The sequence below is a fragment of the Lactuca sativa genome, chromosome 6, assembly GCF_002870075.4.
Source record: "Lactuca sativa cultivar Salinas chromosome 6, Lsat_Salinas_v11, whole genome shotgun sequence".
Lineage (NCBI taxonomy): Eukaryota > Viridiplantae > Streptophyta > Magnoliopsida > Asterales > Asteraceae > Lactuca > Lactuca sativa.
Window position 1 is genome coordinate 165,280,259 of NC_056628.2, and position 8,881 is coordinate 165,289,139.

Genomic DNA, 8,881 nt, shown 5'->3' on the forward strand with positions numbered 1-8,881 from the left:
ACACAACTACTGTTGTTCCTTGGGGTTGATACGGATCTGACACAACCACATACTATTATATTATGTGTATGATGTATGTGGTATTTTGGGGAAACTCACTAAGTTTTTTGTTTACAGTTATGTTTTGGTTTCAGGTATTTCCGGTACTAAAGGAAAGGACCCGACGTGATGACACAACATCTTCCCCTTCACGATTTCCGCACTTTATGATATCTCTTACTCTGATATTTTGTGATAGTTTGTATTTTGGATGATTTTGAGACATGTGGTGTTTGAATTGTTGAAATTTAAATGAATTTTTATATATAAATTTTGGGTCGTTACAATTTTGACATCTAATAAAATCATATTCTTAATACAAATGATCTCCAAACCATCTAATTTTATATATTTGAGCATATAGCCTGTTTTCCTTTATAGATATCTCAAAATTCATTTGGCTACTTTCCAATAATCCCTACATGGGGTATTTAGATATATGCCCACCATCCCTACAATATAGGGATGTGTACATACTTGAGCATATATAATATTCCCAGAAAAGAAAACATAGTGTATCTTTTATATATCTCAAACTTAAAGATCAAATTTAGGGCATTGATTGAGACTAAATTTTTCTCTTTTAGCACCAAGGGTAATCGGTGTAGCTCTTTTTGTGATAATCCTATAATTCCACGAGATTTGTCTAGTTGAATATGGATTCCTAATACGAAATAGTGTTCCCGGCCAAGATCTTTTATTTTAAAATGCTTTGAAAGAAATCTATCGGTGGCAAGCAATATGTCATCAACATACAAATCTATCGGTGGACATGATATTTTTATTATTTTTCACATGATTTTTTTTACTTCATAAACCCGTCTTGATTTGAGGCTAGGATTTCATTGGGCTTTTGGCACTAAAAAACACTTTTGAGGTTAACTTGTGTTTATCTTCATAAAGACGTACAACAATAATGACTGAAAAACAAAATCAGAAAAGGATTGATATTGGAACATGAATTTAGTCTTTACAACACTTTTAATAGTTAGACGGATGGAACAAGGTTGCACTCCTGTATCATCTTTTTGCAGTGTATCATCTTTTTGCATGTTCTGGACATCTTTACTTATCCTGAATCCTTTTCTTTGATCTCCTCTGAACGTGAAGACTATCTCTGCGTTTTGGGACAACTTTTCTAGCATTTTATTATTTGAGCATTACATTTACTTGATCTTGCAAGCATTGTGGCACAATGAGCTAGAGTAAAATATGAACACAACTTAACAACTTAACAGATTATCAAGATACATGTATTGTTTGAGATTTTGATAGTACTTGAGTCTGATATTAACAGAACACTGTTATATTTGTAGAATTATAAAAATATCAGTTTGAGCATTTGTAGCAATTGTGTTTGAATTTAGCTTTAAAATTTTACAATAATTATATATTCTAATGGTTTTTTCAACTATAAGTCTTTTTATGAAAACTAAATCACGTCCGTTTGTTACAAATCACTCTTTTGATAAATTAAGTATATAAAAATGATCAAATGAATTCCATAAGTTCAAATGCATCACAAAACTCCAATATTGACAAATGAGGATCTATATTTTTATTACCATTTTCTCAAAAACATCTTATGACATGCATTTTGTTAAGCATTTGTTGTTGTGGTTTGGTCATTTGTGGTCAGCAAGTGAATGGAAAATCAACTTGCTTTGCATAATCCAAATGTTTAGAGCACCAAATTTTCACATAATCCAAACGCACACTCCACATTGCAAACCATCAGTAGATTATCAAAGACTGCAGAGAAAGTTCATTTGACCTAATATTCAATATATATGCATCTCAATAGGTTGTCATCACAGACTTTGTAGAAGAATGGGCAAAAACCATGTGGTCATGGCATTGGTAGAGGTGGTGGGGTCAATTTCCACATCCATGCTGTCCAACGCTTCTAACCTACAACAGAAGGAAATAAATAAATAAAAAGATAGGTTATATAAGTTATAAACAAAATGACAAAAAGAACGAACGTAACGATCGGGCTTAGTAACATCTTTGACAAAGAAGCATAACAAGAAGAGATACCTACACAAAAACAAGCGTATACATGTGCTTAACAAATTTCAAATAATGTTCAAGTTGGGGTTGATGATTTAGTTCCATGACAGAGTTCCAAATCAGATTAAAATCTCAAGAACCCAAGTGATATTAATCGAGACAAAACAGAGCAATGCAAAAGTACAAAAACTCCAAGACAAAATCCCTTAGGCTGGAGGGTGTCGTGCCACCGAAACTGCACTCTCTTCATTGCCACGTAAGCGTCACGTCATTTTTACCATAAAGTTGCGGTTCCTTACCACACCTTAGGAGTGGTGCCACACTTTATTTAAAAAAAAAAATTAAATAAAAACTTTAATTTCTCCCTACCCAATCACAAAACAGTCAAATTACCCACATCCAATCACAAATCGCGGCCATTTTTTACCGCACTGCGGTTTGAACCGCACCAAACCGCACCAGGGGGCGGTGTTCGCTGCTTATATGGCGAAACCGCACTCCCTGGAACCGCACCACACCCTCAAGCCTTATAAACTCCAAAACAACTGAATCAGTGGTGGGACATAACTTGTAGCATCCTACCAAGGTCTTATACATTTCATATGTTCACAAGTACAAAAAAAAAAGTGAAGGGCGATGTTACAAACTCCACCACTCAAGTTCTTAAATGTCCAAGAGTCATAAGTCAATCGTAAAGAAATGCCCAAAATCAAACATGGTATATGCTTTGTGTAATTAATATCAAAGACTTAAGTATAGCTTCAAAACAACTAAAACCGATGATAGAAGGCAATTGGTGGGTCATAATCACATAACCCACAAGACAGGTGACTAAAGGAAACTTCACATATATAATGTCTTATTACCCAAAAGAGTAGATTAGTCCAAATAAATAACCTCCAAACAGCTAAAACCTATATGGGATTAGATTGAATCGTACATGGGTAAACAGCAGTCTAGATCTATCTTACATGGAACAACAAACATAATCCTAGGTTATCAAAGATAGAACAATGATGCGACAGTTGCCACCAAAATGCACAAAGAACCAATCCTTCCTGAATGAGCAACAATGGCAGAAACTGAAGCCGGACCAAGACGTGTGCATGCAGAAATGAAATGTTGGACTGCTGAGGCCAAACCATAAAAGAGTAGACTGGTAACGGCGACATTCATGGATCGAGGGTGGGTTTTGAAAGGAAATTCGGACCCCTGAGACTTCATTTCAGCGAAAGTAGCTAAACCGATGATAATAAACTTAAGTGGGGATGGGAGCATGATTTCCCCAAATAATCGCGGGTAATAGTACATCCAGAGGCGACCGAAACGTTCCAGTAGAGTAACGATGGAGAGGATGCATTTCAGAACAAATGCTATGGTGAAAATGAATGTTCCACGGTGGACTTCTGCTGGTGGCTCGATCTTCACGACAACTACTTCTTCCTTGTCGACTGGATTATCAATGGCGGAAGGCATGATTCTGTTGGGGTGGAGGCTGAAATTTTTGAAATAGAACTGCTATGGTCATCCTTCTTACCGATTTTTCTTTTATAGGTCAATCTGCTTTTGTCGTACCTTCTTTTTGCTGAATGAATCGAAAGTTCTTTTTGCTGACTCAAAAAGGGTGATGAACTGATGATAAGGCTACCCTGCCCATTGGGGGGTTTTAAGCACCACTTACTTATTTTATCATTCCCATTTAAAAAATATGTGTGTGGACCTTCTTACCCTTAAGTGGTGTAATGATCCTCTATATTGGTATTGAAGACAGAGAGAGAAGATTCACTCGTGATAAAAACGGTTATTTAAAAAAAAAAAAAAAAAAAACTGTTCAATTTTTTTTTTTGAAAAAAAAATGTTTGCTTATTTTTGTATTAAAATGGTGCATTAACATTTTTGTTCATAGAAATTATTAAGAAAAACAATTGAGCCATTTTTTTTCCAAATAAACGCAGGAACCAAAAAAAATCCAATTAAACGGTTCTATTTTGTATTATATGGTATTTTATATATATGTTTTTTAACACATAATTTGTCATTAATGTAGCTTAACATATAATTTGTCAATTTTGTATTATGTGGAAATTAAAACCTGTTAGTTTAAATCCATTTCAGCAACATGAAGTTAAATTAAATTTATGTGTAGCCAAGGCACACTGCAATCAAGTCTTATGATCAAAATGTAAAAGAATAATTAAAAGATAAGTAACACAACTAATTAGTAAGCATAGTAATTAATTTGCAAGAAAACTATTGCTTGAAGCAATTATTCCAACCAAATCTCCAAAGAAGGAATTACACTAAAACAATTATTCCAACCAAATCTAGTTGCAAAGGAGCATAAAGAAGAGACCCCTACAGTCAAATAAGCGTATACATGTATTTTAACAAATTTCAAACAATGTTCAAGTTGGTGTTGATGATTTACTTTCCATGACAGAGATCCAATTCAGATCAAAATCTCAAGAACCCAAGTGATATTAATCGAGACAAAACACAGCATGGCATCAAATTCACTACTTTCATGATTGTAGAAATGATTATGGTGTGACACTTAGGGAGCAAAATACACAAATTAAGGATAACAAGCTAACATGTTTCTACAAAAATAAGTCTTACTTGGCAAAAGGTGAAACTTTTAAATAGCAAATTAAAGTAGGGTCATTTGTATGATAAACTAATTAAAAATCACAAGCCATAGCATCAGAAACCTCGATGCAAGTTAAGGCTATGGTATATACATATCTTTATTCATTTTTTTTCTTTTGTGAACCAAACCACTCTCATAGCACCTACATCCTAAACCCTTTTCCCAATAAGCTGTTCACAAGTGAGTAATTTTGTAATATTTACCATGGAAACCGGTTATTACACCATGATTAATCTAACAAAATCCAAAACTGAACATCAAAGGAAACCTCATATATAATGTCTTATTGCCCAAAAGAGTAGATTAGTCCAAATAACCTCCAAACAACTAAAACCTATATGAGATGAGATGGAATCTTACATGGGTAAACAGCATCCTACATCTATCTTACATGGAACAACAAACATAATCCTAGCTTATTATTTTGGAATATCAAAGATAAAACAATGATGCGACAGTTGCCACCAAAACGCACAAAGAACCAATCCTTCCCGAGTGAGCAACCATGGCATAAACTGAAGCCGGACCAAGAAATGAAGTAGAAATTAAATGCTCAACTACCGAAGCCAAACCGTAAAAGAGTAGACTGGTAACTGCGACATTCATGGATCGAGGGTGGCTTTTGAACGGAAATTCGGACCCCTGCGACTTCATTTCAGCGAAAGCAGCTAAACCGATGATAATAAACTTAAGTGGGGGTGGAAGTTTGATTTCCCCAAATATTCGCGGGTAATACTCCATCCACAGGCGACCGAGAAGTTCCAGTAAACTAACGATGTAGCCGATGCATTTCAACAGAAATGCTAAGGCGAAAGTGAATGTTCCATGGCAGACTTCTGAAGGTAGCTCTATCTCCACGACAACAACTTCTTCCTTGTCGGCTAGATTATCAATGGTGGAAGGCATGACTCTTTTGCGCTGGAGGCTGCAATTTTTGAAATAGAAATGATATGGTCATCATTCTTAAGTTACCGAGTTTTCTTTTATAGGTCGGTCGGCTTTTGTCGTACCTTCTTTTTGCGCGTACATAACAAAAAAGAGTCAGTTTTGGTCCTTGTGGTTTGGCTAAAATCTAACTCTTAGGTCCTAGTATTGGTTTTTGTTAGAAATATGGTTTAGTGACACTTGGAAATCTAAGAATTGTGATAATCACTTTCAAATCGAAGTATTTGGGTGGTACTCCCAAATTTTCAATTGGATAAGACTCAGATAAAACCAGAGAGAAAAGAAAGGGAGATTGAGATGGTGTAATTTCGTGAGTACCAGAAAAAAAAATGACTAAAATTGGTTATAAACCTGTCTTATCCGAAAAACTGTCAAAACTGTCATATAGCAGTTTTTTCTCAACAGTAAAAACTGTCATAAATTCGGGTTCTGTATAAAGATTAATTCAAAGTCAAAACCGGGTCAAATAATCAAAATTTGGATTTTCTGATGCATTTCTAATATAGCAATAGAACCAAAATAAAATTTTCCGACCCCAGCCAGGGGCTCTGCCCCTTGGACCCCGCTCCCAGGGACGCTACCCCCGGACCTCCGTTCGTTCAGGGGCTTCACCCCTAAATGACAGTATACTTTAATACTTGATCAAACTTAAACAAGTGTGTACTACACACCTTCCTTACTTGTTTAATATTTATCAAGATCATTTTTAGTAAACAAAGTAATCCCTATTACACTTAAATAACATTGATGATAACAAATCACCAACAGTTTTTTGTCATGGCTGGTCCCTTGTCCATCTCTCATCTTTTTTCAATTTTGAGTGACGATCTAAGTTAGATATGATAGGTCCTCTTCGTTCATTTAAAGATTATTTTCGTAATGTAGGTCGTATTGTCCTAATTTGCTAATCAATGTTTTTTTGGTTCTATGCTTCAACCCTTTTGGAGTTACCAAATAATGAGGAAAATCGAGACGTTTCTTTGTTTTTCTTTTTCTAATCTCCATTCTTGCTGGATTTATCTTATCCGATCCTGTGATAAGCGTCTTGTTGATTATTTCGAAGTTTTCGTCTTTCTTATGTTTATCAATTAGTTCACTCTAGGTGTTTGTGAAAATGTCCATGTGGGGCGTTGCTGACTTTTGTTTTATGATTTTGGTTCAATCAATTCATTTTGGAGGCTCTAAGGTTTTAGTTTGTTATACACAAACCAATTGTTCGACTCCGTATTCATACATTTTGAATTCATAATATGCATCTTGTTGTCTGTTTGCCTTCTCATTTGTTGTACAATGATAACTAAGATGTATTAATTAAAAATTCAATTAAAAAAATATATGCATCCTATTTTTAGGGTAAACTTGAGTTGATTTTTGGTCATTTGAAACTGTTAGAAAACGACAATGTTGAGTTCAAATATTGTGACTAATTAGGAAATTGCGTAGTTGTTTCTTATTATAATCTGTTTTTTGATGTTGTTGTTTGCTTTTAAATCCAACAAATATTTGAAAACAATACAGATCTTCATGGTGTAATGCCTACATTTACAATAGTGGCTTTGGATAGTTTAATAGAACCAAAAGCTTCTAAAGATGACATAAATAGGGAAAACAAAACTTGAACCATTACAACACACGGTAGTGGAATTCAAGATGGAAAGACTGTTGAAATTGGCAAAAGTTTATGGTGATGTTGATGATATGCATGTCAAGTTTCATCAATAATGCAGATGGGTATGATAATTCAACAAAGCTTTGATACATTCGAAAGAAAAGGTGATTTTGAATGTTTTAATCTAATTCTGGTCAAAAGACATATTTTTCATTTGAGGGCATTTTAGTCCTTTTTTTTTCTTAAATTCAGTTTAGTTGGTGGTAGTGTGGTGGTTGTAAAGGTGGTGTTATGGAGGTTCTCGAGCCAACATTGAAAGCGTAGTGTCTTGTGTAAAAATTAAAGTTTTTACAAAAATAGTCCATGTGTAACATTATTTGTTTATGTGGTATTAGGGCAAGATTGCCATTTTTTAAAATTTAACAGCCATTGAGTTAGTATTATTAAGTCTGAGGAACAATATTGTTGGCAATTGGTAAAATACGCACCATCTATGATCAAATCGTATATATGACCAAGATTGATGATTTGTGTAATCCAGAGAGACCAAAACTGTAATTTACTCAAAAGAAAAAAGAAAAAAAAAAGATTTGAATGATTATTGATTGAAATACGTCATAAGAAATGCGTCACAATAGTTACATATTTATATTATAAGTGTCGGTGGGAAAATGCATTGATAATTTCAACCCTTCCACTTTTGTAAGATATCATTTCTAACTCTTTTATTTTTGGACCCTCTGCTATATAAAACGTCATTTTTTTTTCTCCTTATATTTATTAAAGTGTCAGTTTTATCCCCAATTTTGTATAGATTCGACATAAATATATTTTTTATTTTTTTTACGTTTCTTTTTAATTGTATATGCGCTTTATGAACGACATATAATATGTTTTTTTTATTTAATCTTTAGTCATTTTTTAAAATTTAACAGTCATTGGGTTAGTATTATTAAGTCCAAGGACCAATATTGTTGGATAATAGTAAAATATGCACTATCTATGATCAAATTCGTATATATGACCAAAAATTGATGATTTGTGCAAACCTTAAAGACCAAAACTGTAATTTACTCAAAATAAAAAAAAAATAAAAAAATAAAATAAAATAAAAATAAAAAAAGATTGGAATGATTATTGAAATACGTCATAAAAATACGTCAGATTAGTTACATATTTATACTATCCAAATTTGAAAGTGTCGATGGGAAAATGCATGGATAATTTCAACCCTTCCACTTTTGTAAGATATCATTTCTAACCCTTTTATTTTTGGACCCTCTTCTATATAAAACAACATTTTTTATCCTTATACTTATTAAAGTGTCGGTTTTATTGTCGACTTTGAACTTTATAAAATATCATTTACTCATTTTCATTTAAAAAATTTACATATTTATCTTTCATAGCATATATAATCTTATTAATCACAGTTTGTATAAATTCGACACACACACACAAACACACACACACACACACACATATATATATATATATATATATATATATATATATATATATATATATAGACTAAAATGCACAAATAGTCATTGTGGTTTGTCGAAAATTGCTACTTCGGTCCAAAAAGGTTTGGACTACCACCAATGGTCCAAAACTTTCATTTT